Source organism: Pleurodeles waltl, chromosome 5, assembly GCF_031143425.1.
Source record: "Pleurodeles waltl isolate 20211129_DDA chromosome 5, aPleWal1.hap1.20221129, whole genome shotgun sequence".
Classification (NCBI taxonomy): domain Eukaryota; kingdom Metazoa; phylum Chordata; class Amphibia; order Caudata; family Salamandridae; genus Pleurodeles; species Pleurodeles waltl.
In genome coordinates this window covers 691,361,973-691,385,992 of record NC_090444.1, presented here as the reverse complement: position 1 = coordinate 691,385,992, position 24,020 = coordinate 691,361,973, and the positions used below count along the sequence as shown (strand labels likewise).

Sequence of the window (24,020 nt, the reverse complement as noted above, 5' to 3'; positions counted from 1 at the left end):
GTACCATAATAATATTATTGGCTTGTACGTGTGCCCTTAGTTTATGGGCTAGGAGCTTTCCGCTGCGGTTGCCCCCCACTTAGTATTTATATTTTAGTCTGAAAATGGCAATTCAGCTAGATCCCAATCTAAACGCCTCAGTTGGAGAAGAGTTCCTTCCAACTCCCTCCAGACTTTGGGGGCCCCCATGAGTTTGTGAATGTTCTCCCATTCTGCCACTCTCTGCTCAAGCTGAAGTTGTCGCTCCTTCCGAGCTTTATTCTCAGATGCAGATATCACCTCCCGCCACACTACTGCCTTAAGGGCACCCCTGATAGTCGCCAATGCAGTCTGGTCTTTATCATTTTGGATAAGGTAATCTTTAATCGATCTTCTCAAAGTTTCCACTGTGCTCTGTGTCAGGACTACGGTGTCCCGAACTCTCCAGCTTGGAGACCGAAAATGCTTTAAATCAAGTAGTGCCGTTAATGTAAGGGGGCGTGGATTGATAGGGATCTGGGCTCTATGGTAATGTCTTTTTTTGTGAGCTTGAGAGGCCGAAGAAGCTAGGAAATAGTCTACGCGTGTGTATGTTTTTATTGCTGCTGAGTAGAAGGTGTAGTCCTGAGAATTCGGATTTACGTCCCTCCATATGTCAGTCAAGCCACAGCCCTTAAGCCAATGAAGCCCTGCCGGGGAGAGAGTTCCTGTCTGACCGCATCTATGTCCCAGCCGGTCTAGGTCATTGTCCATGACTAAGTTAATATCGCCACCCACAAGGATCGCTGCATTGGTGGTAGTCAATGTTGGGCTAACAGCTTGTGTGGTGAATGCTTCTTAGTGCGTGTTGGGGGCGTATATGATGGCTAGTGTAAATTGGAATTAACCCACCCGCAGTCTTTGCCAGATTTCTGCCTTTTATCGCATGTACTTTGGTGAGGAATTCCCCTGGAAATGCTTTGGAGACAAGGATTGCCACCTCACAGTATTTCGTGTGGGCTAAGGACCAGAATTGTTGAAGAAATCAGTTGGAGTGCATTCGATAGACACCTTTGGACAAGAGGAGTGTTTCTTGTAATAAGCAAATATGGCTCTGTGCGCTCGAATAGGGAGAGGATTGCCAGCCTTTTTGCAGGATTATTGAGGCTACGGACATTGGGGCTCAGACATTTAAGTGTCAAGTGTGCAGCACAGCGGACCGGAACCCAAAGTTTAGCTACTGGATTTATCCTTCATGCTATTGTTATCTCACAGTGTCTATGCATTGGTGCCAGAGAAGATACTAACTAGGACTGCTTTTCGCTCTTGTGCTCGCTCCTCAAATGATGGTTGTGTATTTTTCCGCCATCGGCCAGCCCATTTCCATCTGGGGCCGCCAAGGGGGAGGGGCTCGTCTACCGTGGCCTGTGCCTCCGACGAACCTCAATCATGTCCAGAACCTGGTGGGCCTCTTTGATTGTTTTCACTTGTCGCAGCTGACTGTCCCAGCGAAATATAAGTCTGAAAGAATGTCCCCAGCCATAGGAAACGTTTTAAGACCGGAGGTGATCAGTGATGGATTTAAACTCCCTGCGCCATTGCAGGGTGAGCAGAGATTAATTTTGGAACAGGAGCAGGACATGTCGGCACGGATTGAACTGGATCCGTGGCAGCCTTCGTGCTTGCCGGAGGATATCCTCTTTAATCAGAAAGTTGTGGACGCAAGCTAAGATGTCTGGGGCCTTGATCCGGGTCTTTCTGGGCATCCAGCTGTGTGTATGCGATCTAGCAAAATCTCTTTGTTGTCCTCGTATCCCAGGATTGATTGAAACAGGGCTGTGGTGTACTCTCTGATGTCCTCACTCTCAACCCCACTGGGGTCACCTCTGACTGGGATGTTATGACGACAAGAGCAATATTCAAGGTCCTCAGTCATAATCTGCATTTGCTCCTGCTGCTCTCGTAGTCGAAGGATCTCCTGTCGGATTTGTTCAACATCTTCATCCCTCAAAATCTCATTGTCTCCCAGACCCGAGACCCGTCACCCAATCGAGGTAAGATCAGAGTGTAACTTGCGTAGTTCCTGGGAGAGGTCTTTTCGCAGGTCCTGGAGATCAGTCTTTAAAGAGTCAAACAGGGAGATAAGAAAGCCTCTCATGAACGGCGCAAGCTCGCTGTCAACCGGGCCCCCGCTGTCCATTATCATCGAAGGTTGCGAGGTGTTGTCCGTGGGTCCGCATCTCAGGGACTGATTGATCCTTTTTATGCTTTGAGGTAGCCATTGTCTAACAGTAGGCTGGTCCAGCTCAATATGGGCCTCTATGCAGGGTGCGTCTTCTTGCAGGCGGCTCTGGCGATGTAAAGCGTCTGCCCAGCAGGGTGCTTCAGGTCGCAGCCTAGGGAGACGGCCTTGTGGTTTACACTCTTTCTCCTGTTCCCCGCAGATCTTCAGAGCCACCACGATGTGGGGGTCCTGCCAGCTGAGCACACCCCTGTTCAGTCATCTCACAGGCACATCCCCTCTATACCCTCCTGCGCCATCCAGTGCACCCTCACCCCCATTTCAGGATCCTATATCGGGGGTCTGTCGTCCCTTTTTCCTGCTGGGCCGTAGGTGTCCTCCAGGCTGCGCTCACAGTCCAAAATCAGCACCTCTCCAGCCCGGGCCTGTCTTTTGCTCCTGCCTGGGACTCTCTTCCCGCCAGCCGGCGCCCTTAGTATCCGGTGCAGCCCCCGCCCGTGGCTGCACAAGGGAGGCGACTCTTCCCCACACGCCTGGGTGCCAGGCCCGAAGACCCTCCACCTACTTGTGGTCCCCAGGCCTCTCCTGCTCCAGTCCTCTGCTTGGCCTGTTCTGTGCTGCCGACCGGGCGCCCACGCCAGAGGCTTCGGTGTCACTCACCTCTGGTGCCGGGCCCCAGGCGCAGCCGCTCCGTCATCCAGGGGGCCCCTCCAACCTTGTTGCTTGCCAGCTTCTAGTGTGGGCTTGGCTGCACAACCCTGCAGGCTCCCCCATGGGCCGCTTCCACTGGCAGGATCGTCTCTTCACCAACACCCCCACATCAACTCTCAGGGAGTGTCTGCTGAGGTTCCTGATACCGCAATGTCCCTCTTTTGAGAGCCCGAGTGGCCGAGAACCCCAGCGGAACATCCGTTCACGACGCCATCTTGGCCACGCCCCTTACGTTACTATTTACTAATTGAATGATACTATTTTTTTCTCAATACGTTTTTATTGATTTTCAACAAAAGAAAGGTTGAGCAGTACACATAAGACACTGGTTAAGGGCCACATCCCAGTTATCAATATCCAATGCAGTAATTGTGGGGTATTATCCTCTGCACTTTTCACAAGGATGATCATACATAATGGTACAAAAGAAACAGCTCAGGACTAACATCACTACTATCAACAAATATAATATACCCAGATACAGTAGAATTGTAATACCTTTTGGGGTGGGATATTAGTCTGACCAGCAAGAGTTCCCCTACCCTCCGCCCCTATCAAGGGCTACAGGATGTATTATAGATTATTATCTGTGTTATTGGCACAGCTGAGGAAGCTGTGATTGGCCTCTGTAACCATCTTGGCTGCCCAGGGGGATGTCTGTTTTGGCCTCTACCTTTTCTAAGTATCCGTTCCATGCCCCTATACTTTGCTTGGCTGCCTCCGTGTAGTGTGAGTGTGGAACGCATGTAGTTATGCTCTCACCTATTTCTGGACATGATGCAACCAGGCTGAAATATAGGGTGCTACTGGTGCTTTCCCGGCCATTGCTATGCAGCACTGTGCCAGAACCGGAGTCCACAAAACCCCACAGATGTCTGGTCTTTTTCATGAGGTTCACTGAGCTTAGCAGGAAAACCATTGGGTCCCTGGTGATTAATACTCCTGTGATGTGTGTCAAGGTCTGCAGTACCCCATTCCAGAAGCTAGAGAGTTCCGTGCAGTGCCAGCCCATTGGTAAAAAAAAAAAAAAAAAACTTGCCTCTGGTGTTGTACATCTTGGGCATGCAGGGGTTGCTCCTAGGTACATATGCCCGATTTGCTTGGGGATCAGATAAGCAGGAAGTAAAAAATTCAGTTGTGTTTTTTTTATTTTGCATTTCTGGAGACAATATTAATGCTGCCCAGACATTTCATTCATGTGCTGTCTGCGCGCCTGGATAAACTATTGCTGAAGGGGACGGATTAGTGGTTCCTGTCATTACCAGTACTTTTGTTAAGTCCGGTGATGGTCTTGCAGTCATTTCCATGTGTGATCAATACTTGAAGTCCCACCCAGACTGCTGGATCTTTGTGCGCACTGCTCCAGTTAAGCAGTTGTAGGGTGGGTGTGCATTGTGCAGTGTAGTAAAAAAAAAGTACCGAGGCCAATGTCACAATGGGAATGTAAATCCATGAAGGGGGACCAGAGACCTTCAATAATAGGTTGCTACAAGTAGCTATTCATGCCTCGCTCCATGGGAGGATATCATGATGATGTGTAAGGCAGAGCAATCTGGTAGAGCCCACAGCAGCAACTGTGGTGCATATGGTGGTTTGTCACATTGTGTAACATATGTGTCCTATGCCCATTTTGCCACCTTCATGAATACAGTGCTGCATGTGTCTGCTCTCCCTCATACCAAAAGCCATTGCATAATGTCTGAATCACCTATGTGCGATGAGCCGTCAAGTTGTTTGTGGTCATCGGCTAACCATCTCATTGCCCATTTGGAATTAGGTCGTAGCATAGTACATTTCATAATTAGGGGCTCCTGGGCCCTCTTCCAACACTGATGCATAGAGTTTGGCCAAGGATACCTGACGTCTGTTTGTGGCCCATACTAACATTGTGAGTAAAGAGCACAGCTCTCTGAAAAAAAACTTGGGGGCTAATCACTGGTAATGCTGCAAAAAAGTACAACAGGCAGAGAAGAATTAACATCTTGTAGATGGCTACTATCCCCAATAGGGACAGAGGCAGTGAAGACCATAAGGGGAGTGAATATCTAATCACCATCACTGCCTTACTCAGTTTTTTTTCTAGGAGGTCACTCTCTTCATGGTAAATGTTGACTTCCAAGTATTTGAAAGAGTCGAATCACCTCTGCATACCTCCCTCAGGTTTCATTCCGATTCTTCCTGGGACAAGGGTATGAGCGGGAACAAGAAAACATTCCCCCAGTTCATTCAGAGGCTCAATAGCCTACCAAACTAATCCAGTGAGGCCATCGGGTGGAGTAGGTTCCCGGGGTCATTATAGAGATATACAAGTGTGCTGTCTACATATCACAAATAATATGCCAGCAATTTGTGATCTGAAAGCTCCATTTCCGGGACCTCGCACAAAGTGAGCAAGCCAGGGACTCCATTGCTAGTGTAAAACCCTGCAGGGATAGAGGGCAACCCTGATTGGTCCCCCTCTCGATGGGAAGCACTCAGAGACAATCCATTCCATGCAGACTCAGGCCAATGGATTTGTAAAGAGGAGGAGCACCCATCTTAAAAATTCAAGACCTATATCCATCCTAGCCAAGGATACCCGACGTCTGCCTGTGGCCCATCCTAACATTGTGAGTAAAGAGCACAGCTCTCTGGAAAAAAAACTTGGGGGATAATCACTGGTAATGCTGCAAAAAAGTACAACAGGCAGAGAAGAATTAACATCTTGTAGATGGCTACTCTCCCCACTAGGGACAGAGGCAGTGAAGACCATAAGGGGAGTGAATATCTAATCACCATCACTGCCTTACTCAGTTTTTCTTCTAGGAGGTCACTCTCTTCATGGTAAATGTTGACTTCCAAGTATTTGAAAGAGTCGAATCACCTCTGCATGCCTCCCTCAGGTTTCAGTCCGATTCTGCCTGGGACAAGGGTATGAGCGGGAACAAGAAGACATTCCCCCAGTTCATTCAGAGGCTCAATAGCCTACCAAACTAATCCAGTGAGGCCATCAGGTGGAGTAGGTTCCCGGGGTCATTATAGAGATATGCAAGTGTGCTGTCTACATATAACAAATAATATGCCAGCGATTTGTGATCTGAAAGCTCCATTTCCGGGACCTCGCCCAAAGTGAGCACGCCAGGGACTCCATTGCTAGTGTAAAACCCTGCAGGGATAGAGGGCAACCCTGACTGGTCCTCCTCTCGATGGGAAGCACTCAGAGACAATCCATCCCGTGCAGACTCGGGCCAATGGATTTGTAAAGAGGAGGAACACCCATCTTAAAAATTGCAGACCTATACCCATCCTGTGCAACACTGTCATCAAAAAAGGCAAACCTAACGTATCAAAGGCCTTTTTGATATCGAGAGGCCACCCAAAAAGCACAATTTTCCGACTTGGGCAAATTGAGGAAGTGTTGGAATTTGGAATAAATCTGTTCTGGTCTGGGAGTACCAGTAGATACACAATGGGCATCAATCTATTGCCCATAATTTTGCCCAGTCCCTAACAGTCTGGGTTAAGCAGTGATAGAGGGCGGTAGGAATCAAACTCCGGAGGGTCTCAGTTTCGGTACGACCACCTGTAACACCTCTTTCATGGACGCAGGGAGTATACCTTTGGTCTTGAATGCTTCCAATATTGCCAGCAAGTTTTTTGCTAGTTGTGTGGCATATGCCACGTAAAATTCAACTAGCAAGCCATCATTGCCAGGTGTCTTGGCCCTGGCTATTTGTTGGAATGCTGTTTTAACTTTTTCCAGGGAGACAGGTTCCTCAAGTGCAAGGCCCTGTAGTCTTGTAGGCTGAGGCAGTGTCATCCCATTTAGATAGTAAGCTATGAGGGAATAGTCAGAGTTTTCTAGGGCACAATATAAAGCACTGTAGTAAGCTTTGAAGGCTGCGTTAATGCCTTCCTGAGTATTAGTTACATCCCATTTACCAGTACATAAGGCTCCAATGTGAGGTGCACGTGATTGAATGGAGCCTTGTCACCCTCTCTATGTTGACGCGCCAAGTATTCCCTATACTCAATATGGCTTAATTGATCAAGTAGTTCATCTGTAACTTATTCTACTGTCTCTCAGTTCTGATTCTAGAGTCCCAACGTGTAGAGCTTCTAGTTCTAGATCTCTGATGGCATCCTCTATTCCTCTATGTTGCCCAAGTCCCGCAACAAGACCTATTTTGCTCCGTATGCAGTCTTGAGGCAAAGGGCTGTGATGACCACCTTGAAGGTGTCCCAATGCACTGTCAGGTCCGAGGCAATGCATTCATTTTTCATGAAATTATTATTATTATTATTATTACATTTGTAAAATACATGTTTCACCTCAAAGTTATCCCTGCGCCGACCTCACTGGATCAAACTATAAGACAGGTAAACCGTTAAGTACATATCTGGCCCTCCACAGTGGAGCCTGGCTATCGAGGAAATAACTAGGTTTTAAGGACTTTCTTGACCTGAAGAAGGCTATTGCTGACTCCTAGGGGGCTGTCAATTTGTTCCATAAATGAGCTGCCCTCACTAAGAAGGCCCATTCCTCACAGCTCACTTTCTGAAATTTCAGAATACATTGGGAAGTAGGCGACGAACAGCATAAATTCCTTGGTGGTAGGTAACGTTTCAATTTTCTATGTAAGGGTGTGGAACTAGTTTCCTGTATTGCCTTATACACACATTGACTTAGAAAAATATTTTATTTAAACATTCAAGTCCATTAAAGCGCCAAACTACATGATTTGAAATTGTAACATTTAAATATGACAAGCAATTGAGTGATGTCTGTTTTTACCTTCCAGTCATTTCATAAAAACGAATTAAAAAAGCAAATGAGGATCATAGCATACAATTTAGAGTGCCAGCGGCTATAAACATGAATAGACATCAATATCATGGACGGATCTGCTGATGGCATATAATTTAAAGTGCAAGTGACGGTTAACGTGGGTCGATATCAATATCATGGGCTAAACTGTGACTCTGGTGCGGGACTCTAAAAAAGGTGAAATGCTAGATCTAGTGTAGGCCGGTTAAAATCAAGGTGAGGTGCTAGACTCCTAAAAAATAAAGTACTAAGCCTAATGCAATCTGGTATTAATAGGATACGTTTTGCAAGTACGTTTACAACAAATGAACTGTCTGGTCACTATGTTCCTGATGCGGCAGAATAGGTGAGGTTTTCGCAAACTAGTGAATGGTCAATGATATCCTCAACTACAGACCACTTACAAATGGCAGCCTTCACCAAGCAGCTTTGCCACTTTATCCATGCATGGGCCTTAGTTCTGCAAATGATGTCAGCCAGGGGAACAGTAGGTATCTGCACTAATAACGTTAAAAGATTAAGCACAGGATCATAAGACACAATCACACTGCTCCTAACTTGCTTTTAGAGGCTTGGCTGTAGGTTTATCCAGTGCTCAGACATGTTCTTAATGGTAACTAGGTATGTAAGGTTGCCATCTTGAGTATGAAGTCTGACCGTTGATGACCTCTGATAAAATCCGAATGAGATTGACAGTCTTCTCCTAGCAGCCTGAGTGTTCTGTTCATACACGGTCCTTTGGTTAGAAATCAATGATCACTTATAGAAAAACTAGAAATCTAAGGAGCTCAAGGGTGTAGCTGAGTTCCTTAAAGAGTTGTCCACTATGTTCATGTATTTTATGAAACTGGCTATTGCTTGCGGGTGGGCTTCATTCAGAAGGAACATAGCAGCTTCCTGGATCAACCGTGTTCCTTGGCTGAAAAAGAAACATCATAGATACCTTCTGCGTTTGTCGATTAAGAAGGGGCAAATGCAAATAAGATATGACAGTGTTTCTTGAATCAAGCCGCATAGACCGCACATGGTATTGACGTGTTGAGTCACTCAGGGAGGCAGAAGATCAAATGATTAAAAGCATCCACAGGGTGTAGCTGACAGAGCTTGATTTTGTAATAAGGAGAATGATACTGTGATGTACTTTTGAATCCCTCTTTGGGCATAACTGTTGATGACAAGATCAGAATGCATTATTTTCATGAGGCTCATATGGATGGTCATAAAAAAGGATGACTGCACCTCTTTGATTAGGACCACTTTGAACTGTTGGTGAGGCAGATGTAAATTCCATAAAGTGGCGGCACCTTTTAGCTCCAAGGTTTCAGTAAGAGTATTTGACCAAGGATTGTGGGACGACAGGCTACTAGCGGACGCCTTCTACACAATACATAGTGACTTAAAAGTGTTTCTTTTCTTTACCAGAAGCCAGTGAAGTTCCTTCATGGCTCTAGGGTAGGAAGCATACCTAGGTGTATTTAGTACATGCTTTGCTGCTGCAACTTACACTCTGTGCAGCCTTTTTATTAGGTAGACTGGGGCTCCCAATCACAAGGCATTGCAGTCATCAATTCTACTTAGGACTGTGCTTTGAACCACCACTAAATTTCTTGCTGGCTGTGGAAACATTGGTAAGATTTTTCTAAGAATACGGATTAATGCAAAACATGTTGCTGATGTCTTACTGACATGTGTCTCCATGGAGAGCTTATCATCAAAGGATATTTCCAGATAACGCTCTGACTGCGATATTTTTGCGTTACCTTTGCTTGACCATGGGCAGAAGTTGTTTGGGAGGGTATATGGAGATTTTGAAAGTGAGCAACATAAAAATAGAGCTTTGTCTCCATTACATTTTAGTGAATTTTCAGTTTGCAATCTCTATAAGGCACTTGTGGAATGCTTCTAATGAGATGGGTCTGTCGCTAACAAGAAGATCAACTGAGTGTCATCCGCACAGTTTCCAGAGATAATGTCATATGACTGAATGAGTGTCATCAGCGCCCGTAGGTAGATATTAAAGAGAATAGGGCTCTGGGCTGAGTTCTGAGGTACCCTGTGTTCTACTCTTTTGAATTCTACTCTTTTGAATTATTGAGTTCTATTTGTTAGGTAGTATTGGATTCAATTCAGAAGCATCCCGTCCATACCTATCTTTACTAATCTAGATAGTAGTATTTGATGGTTGACCTTGTCAAATGCAGCTGACAAATCAAGCAATATCAGGACCGCTGTTTGTCTGTTGTCATCAGTAGTTCATCCATGGCTAGAATCAATGCTGATTCTGTACCATGAGCTGGTCTAAACCCAGATAGTTCTTTATATAAGAGAACATGTTCTTCCAGATCATTTGACAGGTTCTTACTCAGATAATTTAATTTTCTCTCATTTTTAATGGGTTTGGTAGTTGGAATATTGGACAGCAGTTGCTTAACACTGATGGATTTGCTGCTGAGTTTTTCAATATAGGGTTAATAGTGTTTTGTTTCTAAACTTGAAGGACTGTGCCCATGTTCATAGACTGATTTTATACTTTTTAACAGTTCTGTATACAAGTTATCTGCCCATTTTGCCAAATTCTGGGTGGTTGCAGATCCAGTATAGAGACTGATGATATGGTTATTGTGAAGGCTCTAAAGCTGTCCTTCTTCATTGGTTCAATGAATTCTAATTTAGAGGTGCATAGGTCCGGTGCCTCGACTAAGCTGGTTCTATCTCTTGGGGTCTGCCTTCTTCTGGGTAGGGTTGAGTTTTTGTCAGCTATGATCTTCTCAACCTTGCTATTAAAGAAATTGGGTAAATCATCACAGAGTGTTTGTGTGTGTTTTATTGTTTGCATAATACATCCTGGAGCTGCTTATTCTCTCATAATATCAAATATCTTTTTTGAGCTATGTATTACTTCTATGATTGTTTTGGCGTAGTAGCACTCTGTGGCCTTCTTTACACCTTTTCTGTAGCCATTTAAAGCAAATTTAAAGTGTTGCTTACCAGTTTCTATACAGACTTTCCACCTGGTTGATACGTTCCCCTACAGTTTCTCGAAAATCAGCAACTTTTAGCCACTCAATATTGAGATGTAGTGTGGGTATATGTATACGTGGAGGGCCCCATGAGAGTGTATACTTCAGGGGATAAGGTCTGATAGCATTCAACCTAAGTATTCTACATCCACAACCCTTTGGATCACCTCTGTTTTGCAGTAAAACAAATCAATCCTGCTTTGGAGAGCATGTACACCTGAGTAGAAAGAAAATGTTTTATCATCTGAATGCTGTGCTCGCCATTGTTCAACTTCTTGAGTGTGAGTGGATCACTTACATATTGATTTGGAGGCTGTTAGGGTATATGTGTCCCGCAAGTGGGATGGTTGATTGATCAAGCTGTGTGCCGGTACCCCATTCAAGTCCCCGCCCCAGATGCAGGGTGTTGTGTTAAACCAAGCAAGGTCAGGGTGAGGTCTTCCAGAAAGGAAGCCAAATCAGTATTTGGGGCATAAACCACTACCAGTGACAGTGGAGTGCCATTAAGTGTCATTAAGTGTGCCCTTCATGACCACGTTTCTGCCCTCTGTATCCACTGAAGAGTGGGCAAGAGTGAAAGGTACCCATGAAGCCACCCAAATGAGCTCCTTGGAGTATTTTGAGTAGGTAGTGCAAAGTTCTGTACCCTGTCATTTCCTATTGAGTTTTATGATTCTGGTATGAGGTAGGAATGGATATGGTGGTGTTTAATGTATGATGCAATAACTCAGAAATTCCAAGTGAGAATGCTGTATCTGTCCAATGCCATCTAATGTATTTGTATCGAATGGTGTTACCTGAGGTGATGGTTTGGTGTCCGCTCGGTCTCCTTTTGCCTTCTCACCCCTCTTGTGTGTACCCATACCATACTGACCCAGTGATATAATGAAAACAATAACAGAGATTAATTAAACCCCAGCTCCCATCCCAGGCTACCCTGCCAACGTGCTCACAGCCACCAACTGAACACTGTCAATCTGTGAAAGTTCCTCTCTGTTGCGGAGCTCAAGGTGGCGTGTCTCACATCCTGTTGTAGTAATCTGTGATATAGTAAGTGCCCACTTTGTGCATACATTAAGAGTCCCCGAGCGCTGATGGCAGCATTAAGAATTTTCAGCTTTGTGTGTCTGCAGTAGCTATTGTCATCATATGAGGGAACGGGAAGTCACAGAGGTGACATCTGGTTCCCCATATAGTTCTGCAAGAGCACTCTGAAGACAAGTTGTTCTCCAAGCCCGCACTATGGTCAAAGGCTGGGGCACCATGGCCCTCAATGGGGCCAGCATGGAGAACAAGTTCCTCCAATGCCATGACTTGCTCTCTGGCCACCTGCACTTTGAAAGGGTGGCTGCGCCATGATCTGCTCCTCCTGAGCTTGGAACGTTTCACTATTGAGTCAGCATCCGGTCTTGAATTGGTGGGGTTCTGGGATTGCAAAGAATTGTGTGGTTCTGTCCAAGATGATTTTCAGCCTTGATGAGTATTGCAAAGCGCATTGGATGTTTAGTTGACACAGGAACTGCTTGATAGCCAAGAAGGAGCCACCTTCTGGGGTGTGATTGTGAAAGAAGTTGACACAGCTGTTGTCAATTATCTATGGGCCCCAAGCTCTCGCAGCTTCCAGGATACAATCCCTGTCCCTCTAGTTAGGTAATCTGGCCACCACTGGTTGAAATGGAGAGCTTTGGTGGTGGCAATTTGCCAGGGACTCTGTGCATCTTTTCTGTTGAGAATAAAGATGAGGATTTACCTTGCATTACAGTAGTGATCAGCCAATCTTCCAAGAATAAGTTCATGTTGGGGTCCTCTATAACCTCTGGGAAGCCCATGATCTATATATTGTTCCTGCGGGAATACCCTTCTGCATCGTCCTCTTTTCATTTTTGATTTCTTCCTGCATTTCATGGATTGTGAATCTCATTTACAGCAGGCTAGATTGATAACATTGAGGACTCTGTGGGACTGACACAGTCTTTTGATTTATTGTGGTCGGCGCAAAGCACTCCCAAGTCCTGAGTCAGTGTGTCCAACTTGGGTTCTAGGGTGGCTTGTAAGTCTCATACCATCTGTAGAAGAGCACTGAATCTGGTTGTATGTTCCTGCAAAGTGCTCTCCACCATTGTGGTAGGTATGGGTGAACCTTGGTCCTGAGTTTCTGTTTTTGGTCTCATGGTCGGTCCCAGGCCCTGATATATGTGTCACAGTAGCAGTTCCTCTCTACTGTTGATAGGGGGGCGTGGGCCAGGAGAGGGAGGACACAGTCAATGCAATCTGTTGGACGCTCCTGGTTAATGAGGTGTACCGCACTGACACTCAATAGTATTCAGGTATAACTCCAGCCCCCGTCTTGTTAGAAGGCTCCTGTTGGGGAGGAAACAAAGAGGCCCACCCTATGAGCTTAGTGGCTCCATTTCCACCGCCCCACTGATTTTCCAGGTATCTTCAGAAATCACCATGTGGCACTGCAGGTTGTAGTGTGCCGAAGATATAATAATGAGGGAGGCCAGTGCGTTGAAGCCCCAGTAACAGCGAGATAGGCCTCTCAAAGAAAGCACAGTGTCTCGCCCAACATGCTGTCTCCAAGGCCTCCCCCAGTACCAGCAATGACTCGCTCCCAGTCTACAGGCTCCACTTGTTGCTATTCCCGGGCTAAGGGGGTTTGCACATTGTTCCTCTGGATAAATAAGAGCCCTCATTCCTCCAATTACTGCCCACTGAAGGAAGGGGAGTTGGTGCGGCCTTTGGTCTCTGTATGTCTCCTGTGATGTGTAGGTCTCAGCTAAACTGTTGCTAGGGACAGGCCCACAGTGTCACTTCGGGAGAAGACAGGGATACGAACATGCCTGCAATGTAGGGGAGACCAATGCAGCCTGGGATATGCTGACTTGGAACTGCGGGACTCCGGTGCCTCGGAGAAGGGGAGTTGGGTACTACTAGCTGAACGCCACAGAGGTGTCGTCTTGCACCCTGCACGTCTTGTATCACTGTTGCTACTCATGCTGTTGCCACCAGCTCCCTCTCGTACAGAACACTACTGCAGGCCTGAGCCGCGGCTCTGGTTGCACATCTTGGCTCGTGTGTGCCCCAGCCTTGACTAGGCTGCTGCCACCTGGATGTGTCTGCCGCTGTATCGGGGGGGGGACTGTATGGGCGTGTATCTGACTCCTTGATCCGCTGCTATGTCTGTCTGCTCTATCGGAATTCAGCAAGAAGCACACAGGCTGCAGGATGCAGATGTCGGGGATTACTAGCAAAGCTCGTTACTGTGCATCCCACCTCGCTGCCTTCTTGGCCACACACACAATTTAACAGCACTAAACTTACACACCTTAATCGGGGGAATGTAGAGTCGGTCTTGCCAGGGTTCAAACTTGCGAGCTGCAGATCACTGCAGTTTTTAGCAACTGTTCAACTTATTGAGCCACTCTTCCAATATCTACTGTGGATGTCTACGGATTCCATCCTGACTTTATCTGAAGGACAATGGAGTGAATATTATAAATCACACCAGATTTCTCACTGAATCCAAGGGGGCAGAGCGGGGGCATGGCACCAACATGAGAGGGCCACTAGACAGGGAGACAAGAGAGATTAGCACAGCCCAGAAGCAGGAGCATAGTCTTCCAATCACTTAGCCAAAAACAAATGTCCTGCAACCACTGCTGTACCAAATTGAAACACCTCCCTCATCAAATAGACATCACCATGAAGACCTAGAAGGAGTATTATGTGCATAAAACTGACACCACAGACTAGAACCCTCAATGAGTAGAGCTAAGCTTGAAAAATAATTGCAGCGAACAACCATCAAAGGGACTCCAGGGGGCAAGGGTATGAGAAAAGTTGTAAGTTTACTCTGTTCAACAAAATACACTGTCCCTATAAAGAATAATCTAAGTCCTGCCAATGCATACTTGAGAGTACCATCAGGTGATCAAGTGACTGAGAACAGATTGTTCAAGAGATCTATGAGAATCAAGGGAGTCATTCTCATCAGCTCTTCTGGACCAATAACTTACCCCTAACCAATCCGAAATGGAGACTAGGCAATAGTTGGTTAGACTCAACATATTCCTGGAGTTCCAGAATAAAATAAATATGTAAAAAAGATTATGATACACCAAAATACAAGTAAATACCTCAGACAAATGACAAAGCTTGGATTAGATTGGTCTTCAATTTTGCTTAGCATAATGGACAAAAATGTATCTATAAGTCTGACACTACACGGATATATTTTTAAGATTAGTTATGTCATCTCAAGTGCCAAGACAGTTAGCAAGTGGAATCTGATCCTATTAAAGTGAAAATTAAATATCTTGCTCTAATGTAGTTGGAGAAAAAACATTTTTAACTCTGGTCTTACCTGGACAGACTTTCAAAAGACTAGAAGTTTAATGCTCACTGGAGCCAAACTAGATAAATGGAACTCTAAAGGTAAGCCCCACATAGGGAAGTAACTACGTGGTGCAAGTAGAAACAGGGAAGTGAATAAATGGGATTATATAAACAATTTTGTCCTGAAAGGAGAGGAATGCATGACTTATTTTATTTCAGCCCTGGAATATTTTGAGCATTCCGGATATTCTGGACACATTCTCATCCCCTTGGAATAATGATGGTCATTCCTGCCATGATGAGGACCATCCCAGGAACAGCTGCAGTTGTTCCTTGAAGAACAGTTGAATTCACAGGCTTAATAGGGGTCCTCATTACCTGTGGAAATACTTGGCAATGAGGTAGCCAACACTGTGATATGGGGTGAATCAGTGAATTTTGTGGACTTCTTTGGCATATTGTGGCCCTTCTTACCATTATGGTGGTCACCCACAGCATAATGTAATGGTGGCAGTAGCGTATTGTGAGTATTCCATTTTTCTAGTTTCTATCCCTGATACAATCATGGTCATCACAGGCATAGTGGTGGCTATCACTGGAGTGCCTGGCTTGGAATAATTATGGCAATTCCTGGCACACGGTTCTTGGCTGGTGCTGATCTGCCAACTCCTTGAGAGGATTGCCATTTACACAACAGGCTGATTCCTGATACCATATCCAGGTATGGGGCTGAGATTAATTCCTTAGATCGGGTCAGGCAGAAGGGTATAACCACTATGCTCAAAAATACAGACATAGGGTTAGGGAGGAACATCTAGAACCACATACTTTATGGTCGGACTGTTTATCATTATTACCATGTTCGTAATGCTGATTACCTTGCTTTGTTTCACCTGCCTAATTATTGCAGCTGACTCATTATATACCAGACTGCGACTGTTTCAATAAATGTAATGAAAAGTTATCTTGCATCTTTGTCTCGCCTCAGCATGCATCAATAACTGAGCGAAAGGGGTGCAATGTGTTTCCATGACTTTCCTGGGGAGTTGGAGTGTCATGTTCTGGTTGCCATAATCACCTTTTACATTGTTGGGTTTGGAAGTTTGGGTGAGGCACTGTGAGCTAGCCAGAAGTTAGGTTGGTGAGTTACTAACTGCGTGGATAGCCTTGGGGCCTGATTACAACCTTGGCGGAGGGGATTACTCCATCACAAACATGACAGATATCCCACCCCCTGTATTACAAATTCCATTTTATCCCATGGAACTTGTAATACGGCGGATGGGATATTCTTCTCGTTTGTGACAGAGTAATCCCCACCGCCAAGGTCATAAGCAGACCTCCCACACTCTATTGTTCTGCTGCGCTCAACACGCAGTCCTATTACCAAAGTAGGAACTGCATAGTAGTAGTGAATACTTGATGAAATGACAAACTGGTATCTTTGATGAGAAAAGGCGTTCTTTACATACAATGAGAAGTTTTTCATCAGGAGAAATTATTTTATTACTCAAGCTAAATAGCTGATTTTTGGGAGCAAAATAGCAAGATGGAGTATGAAAATAAAGTAGCTTTTTGGTGAACATTAAAAGCTGGAGTTAAAGGTATAATTTATGTATTTATGAACATAGCTAACTGTTCTTTATGGGAAAAATAATTATTCTATTTGCAGAATATTTAAAAATTGCTGTTGCCCGGTGGGTTCAGATGCTCTCCGACATGGCTGGCTTCGTCTAGATCTCTGGTATGTTCCCCTTTCCAAGGAGACACAGAGAGCCTGGGAGCCCAATGGATCATGTTGATGAGACAGGCCCCATGGGTGGCAAAAGCAGCAGTCCATTATATTATCATCACCTAGATCTGGAGGACTCTCACCAGACTCGCGAAAAGGAAGGAGCCACATAGGAGGAGATGGAGCTGGTCAAACAGGAAGCATGCTCTGAAGTGATAACAGAGTGAAGGCGAGCAGGAGTGTGCCACTACCATGGGCTGGAGTGATCGAGATCTCTAGTGGCTAAACAAGATTGAGTTGTTTAACTGGGCATTGGACTGGGATGCTAGGTACCCAGGGCAAAGGCACTGAAGGAAGCCAAACAAAGAGCCATGAAGAATAAGTGATCCCCTTTACACACAGGGCTGGTGATTCAGACGAGGCCTCAGGCGCAAATGGTGGGAGGATGACTATGAGACCCTCAAGTTCAAGTGTTAAGAATCTCTACTTTGATCAGTGATCACAAATCTTCAAAAGTCCAACACTCATATAGAAAATAGTCTAAAAAATTGTGTGGATACTGGATGAAGTCAAAAGACTTATACCTCAGTTGGAAGGAATAGTGATTAAGCTTGATCAGAGTATCAGAGTTTTAAAGAAGGATGTGTCAGCATGAAAGTTGATTCTTGCACCAAGAGCAATTCCATCCTCATGTGATAAGTACAACAGCACCATAACAAGGCAGAAGGGCCACCCTTCTTACGATTCTCCTATCAGTGACACATATATGATGCAGGACCAACAAGAGGTCCTTTGGACAGAGGTGCTGGGTATTAAGTCCAGACCTAAAGTGGAGGATATCAGAATTATCACACTATTTAGGAAGGGACTTTAGGTATTAGGTTCAGTTACTGGCATATTGCTCTGTGAGTTTTCCAGTCCCGCACAGTGGGAAACAATGACCAGAGTGGCAGCTCAAACATCTGACCTTCAAGCGCTAGGGGTGAGGGTCCATATGTTCCTAAATCTCAGCACCAGGACTATTTACAGCAGACAAGAACAGCAGCAGAATAAAAAAACAGATGATAAGCAGGTTATGTGCTCCTTCAAGTTACTCCCAGTTACCCAGGGAGTGAAATACAAGGGGAAAGAGTATAGCTGTACTCCTCCTAAGGTAGCAAAGGAGTTTCTGGAGGTACATGCTGACAGATGAGAGACAACCAGGACCCGAATTTTAATTTAGGGATTTACTTAGTCCTCAACATGGGTGCCTCTTCCTTTTTACTGCAGCCTCATGTTTGTCCTCCATAACATGGAAGTGACCAAATTTTCTTCATTTATTGGGTCTTGTGTTTTTGTTCCACTCCTACTGTGTTCCTGTTCTATTGTGGATCAAAAAACAGCATTGGGTAACGGATGAGCGATACCAAGTGCCTAATTTAGATCTCAGCAGACGGGTTACTCTGCCACAATGGTGATGGATATCCCATCTGCCAAAATATAAATCCCATAGGAGGAAATAGAATTTATATTTCGGCAGACGGGACATCCGTTACCGTTGTGATGCAGTAGCTGGTCCACTGAGATCTAAATCCTGCCCGAGGTGATTCTTTTCCAAGATGATAAACATTCAATTAAGAGAACTCCTGTGTTTTGGTCCTATGGGAGCACTGTGGTAGTTTTCTGATTAATTTATAATGTTGTGCATCAAGAGGAACCCTATTTACTTATTAAAAGTTATTGGAACCTAAATTAGATGCATAAGTGATAAAACAAGTTGTGAAACCAAGTGTAACAATAAATAAAAATAGGAATTAGGGCCTTTTGCCACACAAACATAAAAAATTCACCAACAGGATACATTAGAATGCATTATGAATTATTCTATGGAGGATAGAAAATCAGTTTGTATTATGAATGAACATTGGCAGTTGTTAAAATTGGATGCAGGCTTGTGCAGGGCTATAACATCTAAACTCAGGTTTACATGTAGAAAAGTTTAATCTTTCTCCAGGAATCTTCACCCTAGTGATTAATTCCGTTATAATAGGGAACTTCACTAAAGCTGTCTCCCCATATCTCTTAATCGCTTCTATAAATGCAGAACTACGACTTGCTGCAAATATACATAAAATAAATGAAACCATTTCTCGCAGCAATGATGGGGCGAATGTTTATGAAATTATAGAATTTGTCAACTGTCTCAGTAAATTTTGCATCTATATCATGTACCCCAGTGCTTAATATGTAAAATGATGCGTGCCGGTGCCCGAAGCTCTGCTCCTGGGTGCTATTTAAAATCTGTGCACCAAATACCAAGGCTTTGTAATGTTAATTTAACTTCAGGTCTCTTTAATCCACTACTAGACACTCCTTACCCCTTTGTCTCACCTTTGCTGGCCCTTGCTTTCTCCCTATATACTTGTTTCCATCTTTCTCTACCCCCACTTTCTTTCGTTTGTAGGTTTTTCAGTCTCTTGCTCACAGTCAATATCTGTTGAGGAAAAATAAGTGCTGGTCCCAAAAAATAGTACTGGTGGGCCCCACCAGTTCTGATTGAGGCACTGATATATGTGTATATGTGAAAATGTATGTGGGCTCCACCAACAATGTTGAAAGCAAGGTGGAAGGAACACATTTTAGCACTTAAAAATAAGGACACTACTTTACTCAGCATCAGAACACTTTTGGTCTTTTCATGGTGCCTAATTCAAACTTCTTGGTATTTTTTAACAACTTTTTTATTGGTTTTTCATGCAACTCAAACTGTAACATTACAGTGCAAGAGTTACGACATCAGCCATACAGTTCGATCTGCTAAGAACGACCTACGCAGTTATGGGCAAGCAAAATAACACGTGTCAGGATTGGTAACATATTATACCACATAGTGTGTCAACAAAGTAAATAAATTGAGTCGAATTACACAGTGTACAAGAATCCTGAGATAAACACAGCTGGTTGTCTTATTATCCCCTGTATACATGATGGTCATACAGATCAGTCCTCGGCATCAGTACTGGCTTCAGATCCCGAGGTATCATCCTCATTAAAGCACTCCAGCAATTGTCCCCTCGCCACCAAGTCTGCTACCAAGCGCATATGTTGTTCCGCCGTCACTCCCCACACCAAAAGATCCTGAAGCCAATGATCAACAAAAGGCCTGCTGCAGCTCACCCGTCCTATGACTACCCAACGTTTAGCCAGCACGAGGGTCAGCTGTCCAGGTTTGTGTGGAATCTTCCAGGAATCTTCCAACCCCTGGGCTTAGTCACCACTTCCGGTAGACATACCAGCGGAGCCAATGCAATCTCCAGTCCAGAAGCCTACACAATTCTGGGGACCACTGCCCTCCAAAACTACTGCACCCTTTCACACGTCCATGCCACATGGAGGAAGGAGGCATCTTTCTCACCGCAGACACGGCACCTAGCCCCCCTAGAGTGATCTATGCTGTTCAAATTGTGTGGCGTCACATAGGTACGATGCACAAAGCTAAAGTGTAAGAGCTTGAATCTATTATTACATGAAATAGCACATACCAGTGCTAATGCCTTAACCCATTCAGTATCTGATATTGGGTCCTCCAATTCTCGTTCCCAGGCTCAACGTGCTGCATAGGTTTTCTTAGTCATATCCCCCTAAGTGTCTTTTAGAATAATGTAATCAGGTGCCTCCCTCCTCCCCAACAAATCAGTCCTCCCAATACCTCAGTAGGGCTGCTGGGAAGTCACACCACACCTCTAGCACAACACTCTCCAGTTTAGCATAATGTAACAAATGTCCTGGGCCCAGCCCGAAAATCTCCTGGGCCTCCTCGAATGAAAGAAAAAGCTCCTCAGGGTACAGGTCACCCACTACTGTGCAGCCCCCAATCTCCACTGCTTCATAGACATGTGATACTCAATTGCTCGGAATAGGGCTAAGTTATCGAACGGGGCTCGGTGGAGTACCCTCCCGACCACCTGTTCCCATACTGTTGGGGTTAAATGGACCAAATACAGGATCGGCTGATCCGAATGACCACCCTTCATCAGGAGTCCGGCTAGTGTATCAGCACCAAGCATTCCCCTAAAGAGTTGCTTCTCCAAGGTATCCGTTTCAACTAACCACTTTGCAGCATGTTGGAGATGTGCTGCGTAATAATACAACTTAACATCTGGGATAGCCAATCCCCGCATCCGCTAGGTACCGCCAGATTGTAGAGAGAGCCACCCTACTATGACGCCAGGCCCAGATAAGTGAGATCAACAAACTGTTCAGGCGAACGAACAGCTGAGGGATCAGTGGAAACTACAAAATCTGAACCAGAGGCAGCGTGGAAGGGCACCATCCTGGCAACTGCCCCTACCCATTATGGACAGTGGCAATTTATTCCACAACAGAACACAGCGTTCCAGACCAGACACCACCCTCTCCACATTAAGGCACCTATGAGCCGCTTCAGTATGGGTGACCCAGATGCCTAAATATCGAAAGCCCTCCAGCTCCCAACGGAGACCCACCACCAGCAGCCCATCCAAGGATCTACCATGAAGAACCCCTAGTGGAAATAGAAGGGATTTATGCACATACACCCTAAGGCTGGAACATTCCCAAATTCCGTCAATGGTTGCAAGAATATGGGAACTGACAAACCCGGCGACTTAAGATTTACTAATTCGTCACTGGCATACAGAGAGATCACATGGGTGGAGTCACCCACCTGAATTCCTCAATCATCCATCTCCCTAAGGAGCAACAGAGTCAAGGGCTCTATTGCCAGGGCAAAAAGGAGCAGCAAGAGAGGGCAGCCTTGCCTGGTCCTCCTACCCACCACCCACGATTCAGACAACTCACCACCCACTACGACACGTATGAAGGGTTCAGTGTAATCGCACCCAAGCACAGAACGTGGGTCCAAACCGCATCTCCCGCAGTACTGCTTTGAAGTATTGCCACTAAATCGTATCAAAGGCCTTCTTCAGGTCCAACGATACTAGGGTTATCTCCTGCATCTTGCCCATTGTCTCTTGCAAGACATGCGTCAAATGTTGCAAATTGAAATTCGTGCTTTGTACTGGAATAAAACTGCACTGATCCTCATGGGCCAAATCATGTATAAACCCACAAATCTTGTGGCCAGTATTTTGCATATAATTTTAACATCAATGTTAAGCATTGTACACGGCCTATTGGAGGAGGGATCAGTCAGATTGCCCCCCCGCCGGTTTAAGCATAAGGCAGATAATACCTTGTCACGTTGATTTTGGCAAAAAGTTCCTCAAGTGCCTCAAGGAGAACCTCTAATAGTTTCACCCAGAGGAAACCAGAGTACGTTTGGTAAAATTCAATGGGATAGCCATCCCCACCTGGAGCCCTAGATTTATTCAAAGCTGTTGTAGCAGCTCACACCTCCTCTAACATGGTATCTTCTTCCAGCTCCTGCATGTTTTAAAGACAACTGTGGAAGCTCCAGCTGCTGCAAAAAGCCCCATTTAAACTCATCCAAACCTAAAGGACCATCCTGGGAGACTGTGTGCAAATGATCCACCAAAATGGTCAAAACATCGCTCCTGCTTGTAACCAACACTCCTGCTTCATCCCTAAGGTGCTAATTGGGTGGAGACTCCACTTCACACCTAAGTATCCATGCTAATAAACTAGCCAACTTGTCTCCCTCCCTGTGGAGCCTCTGAGCGTATGTCTTAAGCATTAATTTGTCAAGTGTCTCCCAACTTCTGCTCACTCCCCTACACAACCGAAGGTGTTGCCTACGTGCTTCAACAGTTACTGATTCACACCATTGCACATTTGTCAGTTGCGCCTCCAACTCCTTAAGGACCCCACATATGGTCTCCATACATGTACCCCGTACAACTGATTTCTGTCCCTCTCATTCAATTGCCCTAGTGTTCATAGTTCCCCGGTTCTTCTCCAGGTAAGTTGTCACACTGGTGGTCAGCACCTCCCGACGGCATCAGTCAAGAGATTAGGTGGCATACGCCAACACCTAGTCACACCGCCATCTGTCCCCCAACTCAGTCTTAAATGTACTGGGGAGTGATCGGAAAGCCCCACATGTGTGACCTCTGCCACCTGTAAGCGAATCAGGTCCCCCAGTAAGAGGCGATCTAAATGGCTGTATGTGTTGCGTGCTTTTGAGTGACAAGTATACTCTCTGCCTTCCGGTTGTAATCCCCTCCAACCATCCAGAAGTCCTAAATTATCCATCACTGAGGCAAGAGAGCTCACAATCAGCGGCTTGGTTCCCTGTCTCGAGGGATGACAATCCCTCTCCCGATTCATAACACAATTGAAGTCTCCCACCCAGATGACAGGAGATTCCACACCAATCTCCAGCACATCCAGCATATTATCATATAAAGAACGATCATCACTGTTAGGTGCATAAGTATTCAGGATCATCTGGGATTCCCTGTCTAGTGTGCCCTAGAGAAGTAGATAGCGCCCCTCCACATCTGCTTCACTGTGGGTATGCTTAAAGGGGACACCCAATGGCACCCACACAGCCAACCCCGAGCATAGGAGGAGTATGACGCGAGGAACAATTGACCTTGCCACTTCTTACCCAATTTCTGGGACTCATCATCCATCAAGTGTGTTTCTTATAAACAGGCTATCTGTATCTTATGTCTTCAAAGGAATGAATGTACCCTAAATCGTGTAGAGTAATTTTAAGCCCCCTAACATTCCATGTTATCATATTTATGTATCTAGTCATGCAACATTTGTCCACCCACCACACCATCTGCAAGCTTCTCCTCACATCTGCCCATGTTTTAGTTAGAGTTCTCATTTGTCCACCCCGGGATCCCACGCATTCCCTCACCTTGTGACAAAAACCAGACAGTTCTCTTCCTATATCCTTAACAGCTACAACATTCTTCCAGTATCTCCAATCCAAAAAGGAAGAGAAAGGCCATTGAAACATTCTACATGTTGAAAAAACACAGGGTAAAAATACCACAATGTCCCTTCCCACCCCTGATGAACAGTATAACAAGAAACACAACACATACTGCAAATCCATGTACATCTATGCTGCCAGGACTCACAGCCTAAGCCCCAACCCTAGAACTGGGCCTACCACCCCTTTGGAGTTAGCAACTGTTGCTCCACAGAAGAAAAGTTAACGTTACTGCACACAGGCCATTCCGTATTACACAGTATATGATGACTGTCCCCCTTAGAGCAATGCAGGGAAAAATTCAAATTAACATCCCATTGTAA

The 24,020-nt window shown here is 45.3% G+C and overlaps 1 protein-coding gene across 4 annotated transcripts in view; it reads right to left on the bottom strand.

The window, feature by feature from the left end:
* The window catches only part of CDK19 (cyclin dependent kinase 19), a 1,195,971-nt gene that overhangs the window by 1,088,037 nt on the left and 83,914 nt on the right, over window positions 1–24,020 (bottom strand). The window lies entirely within an intron of this gene.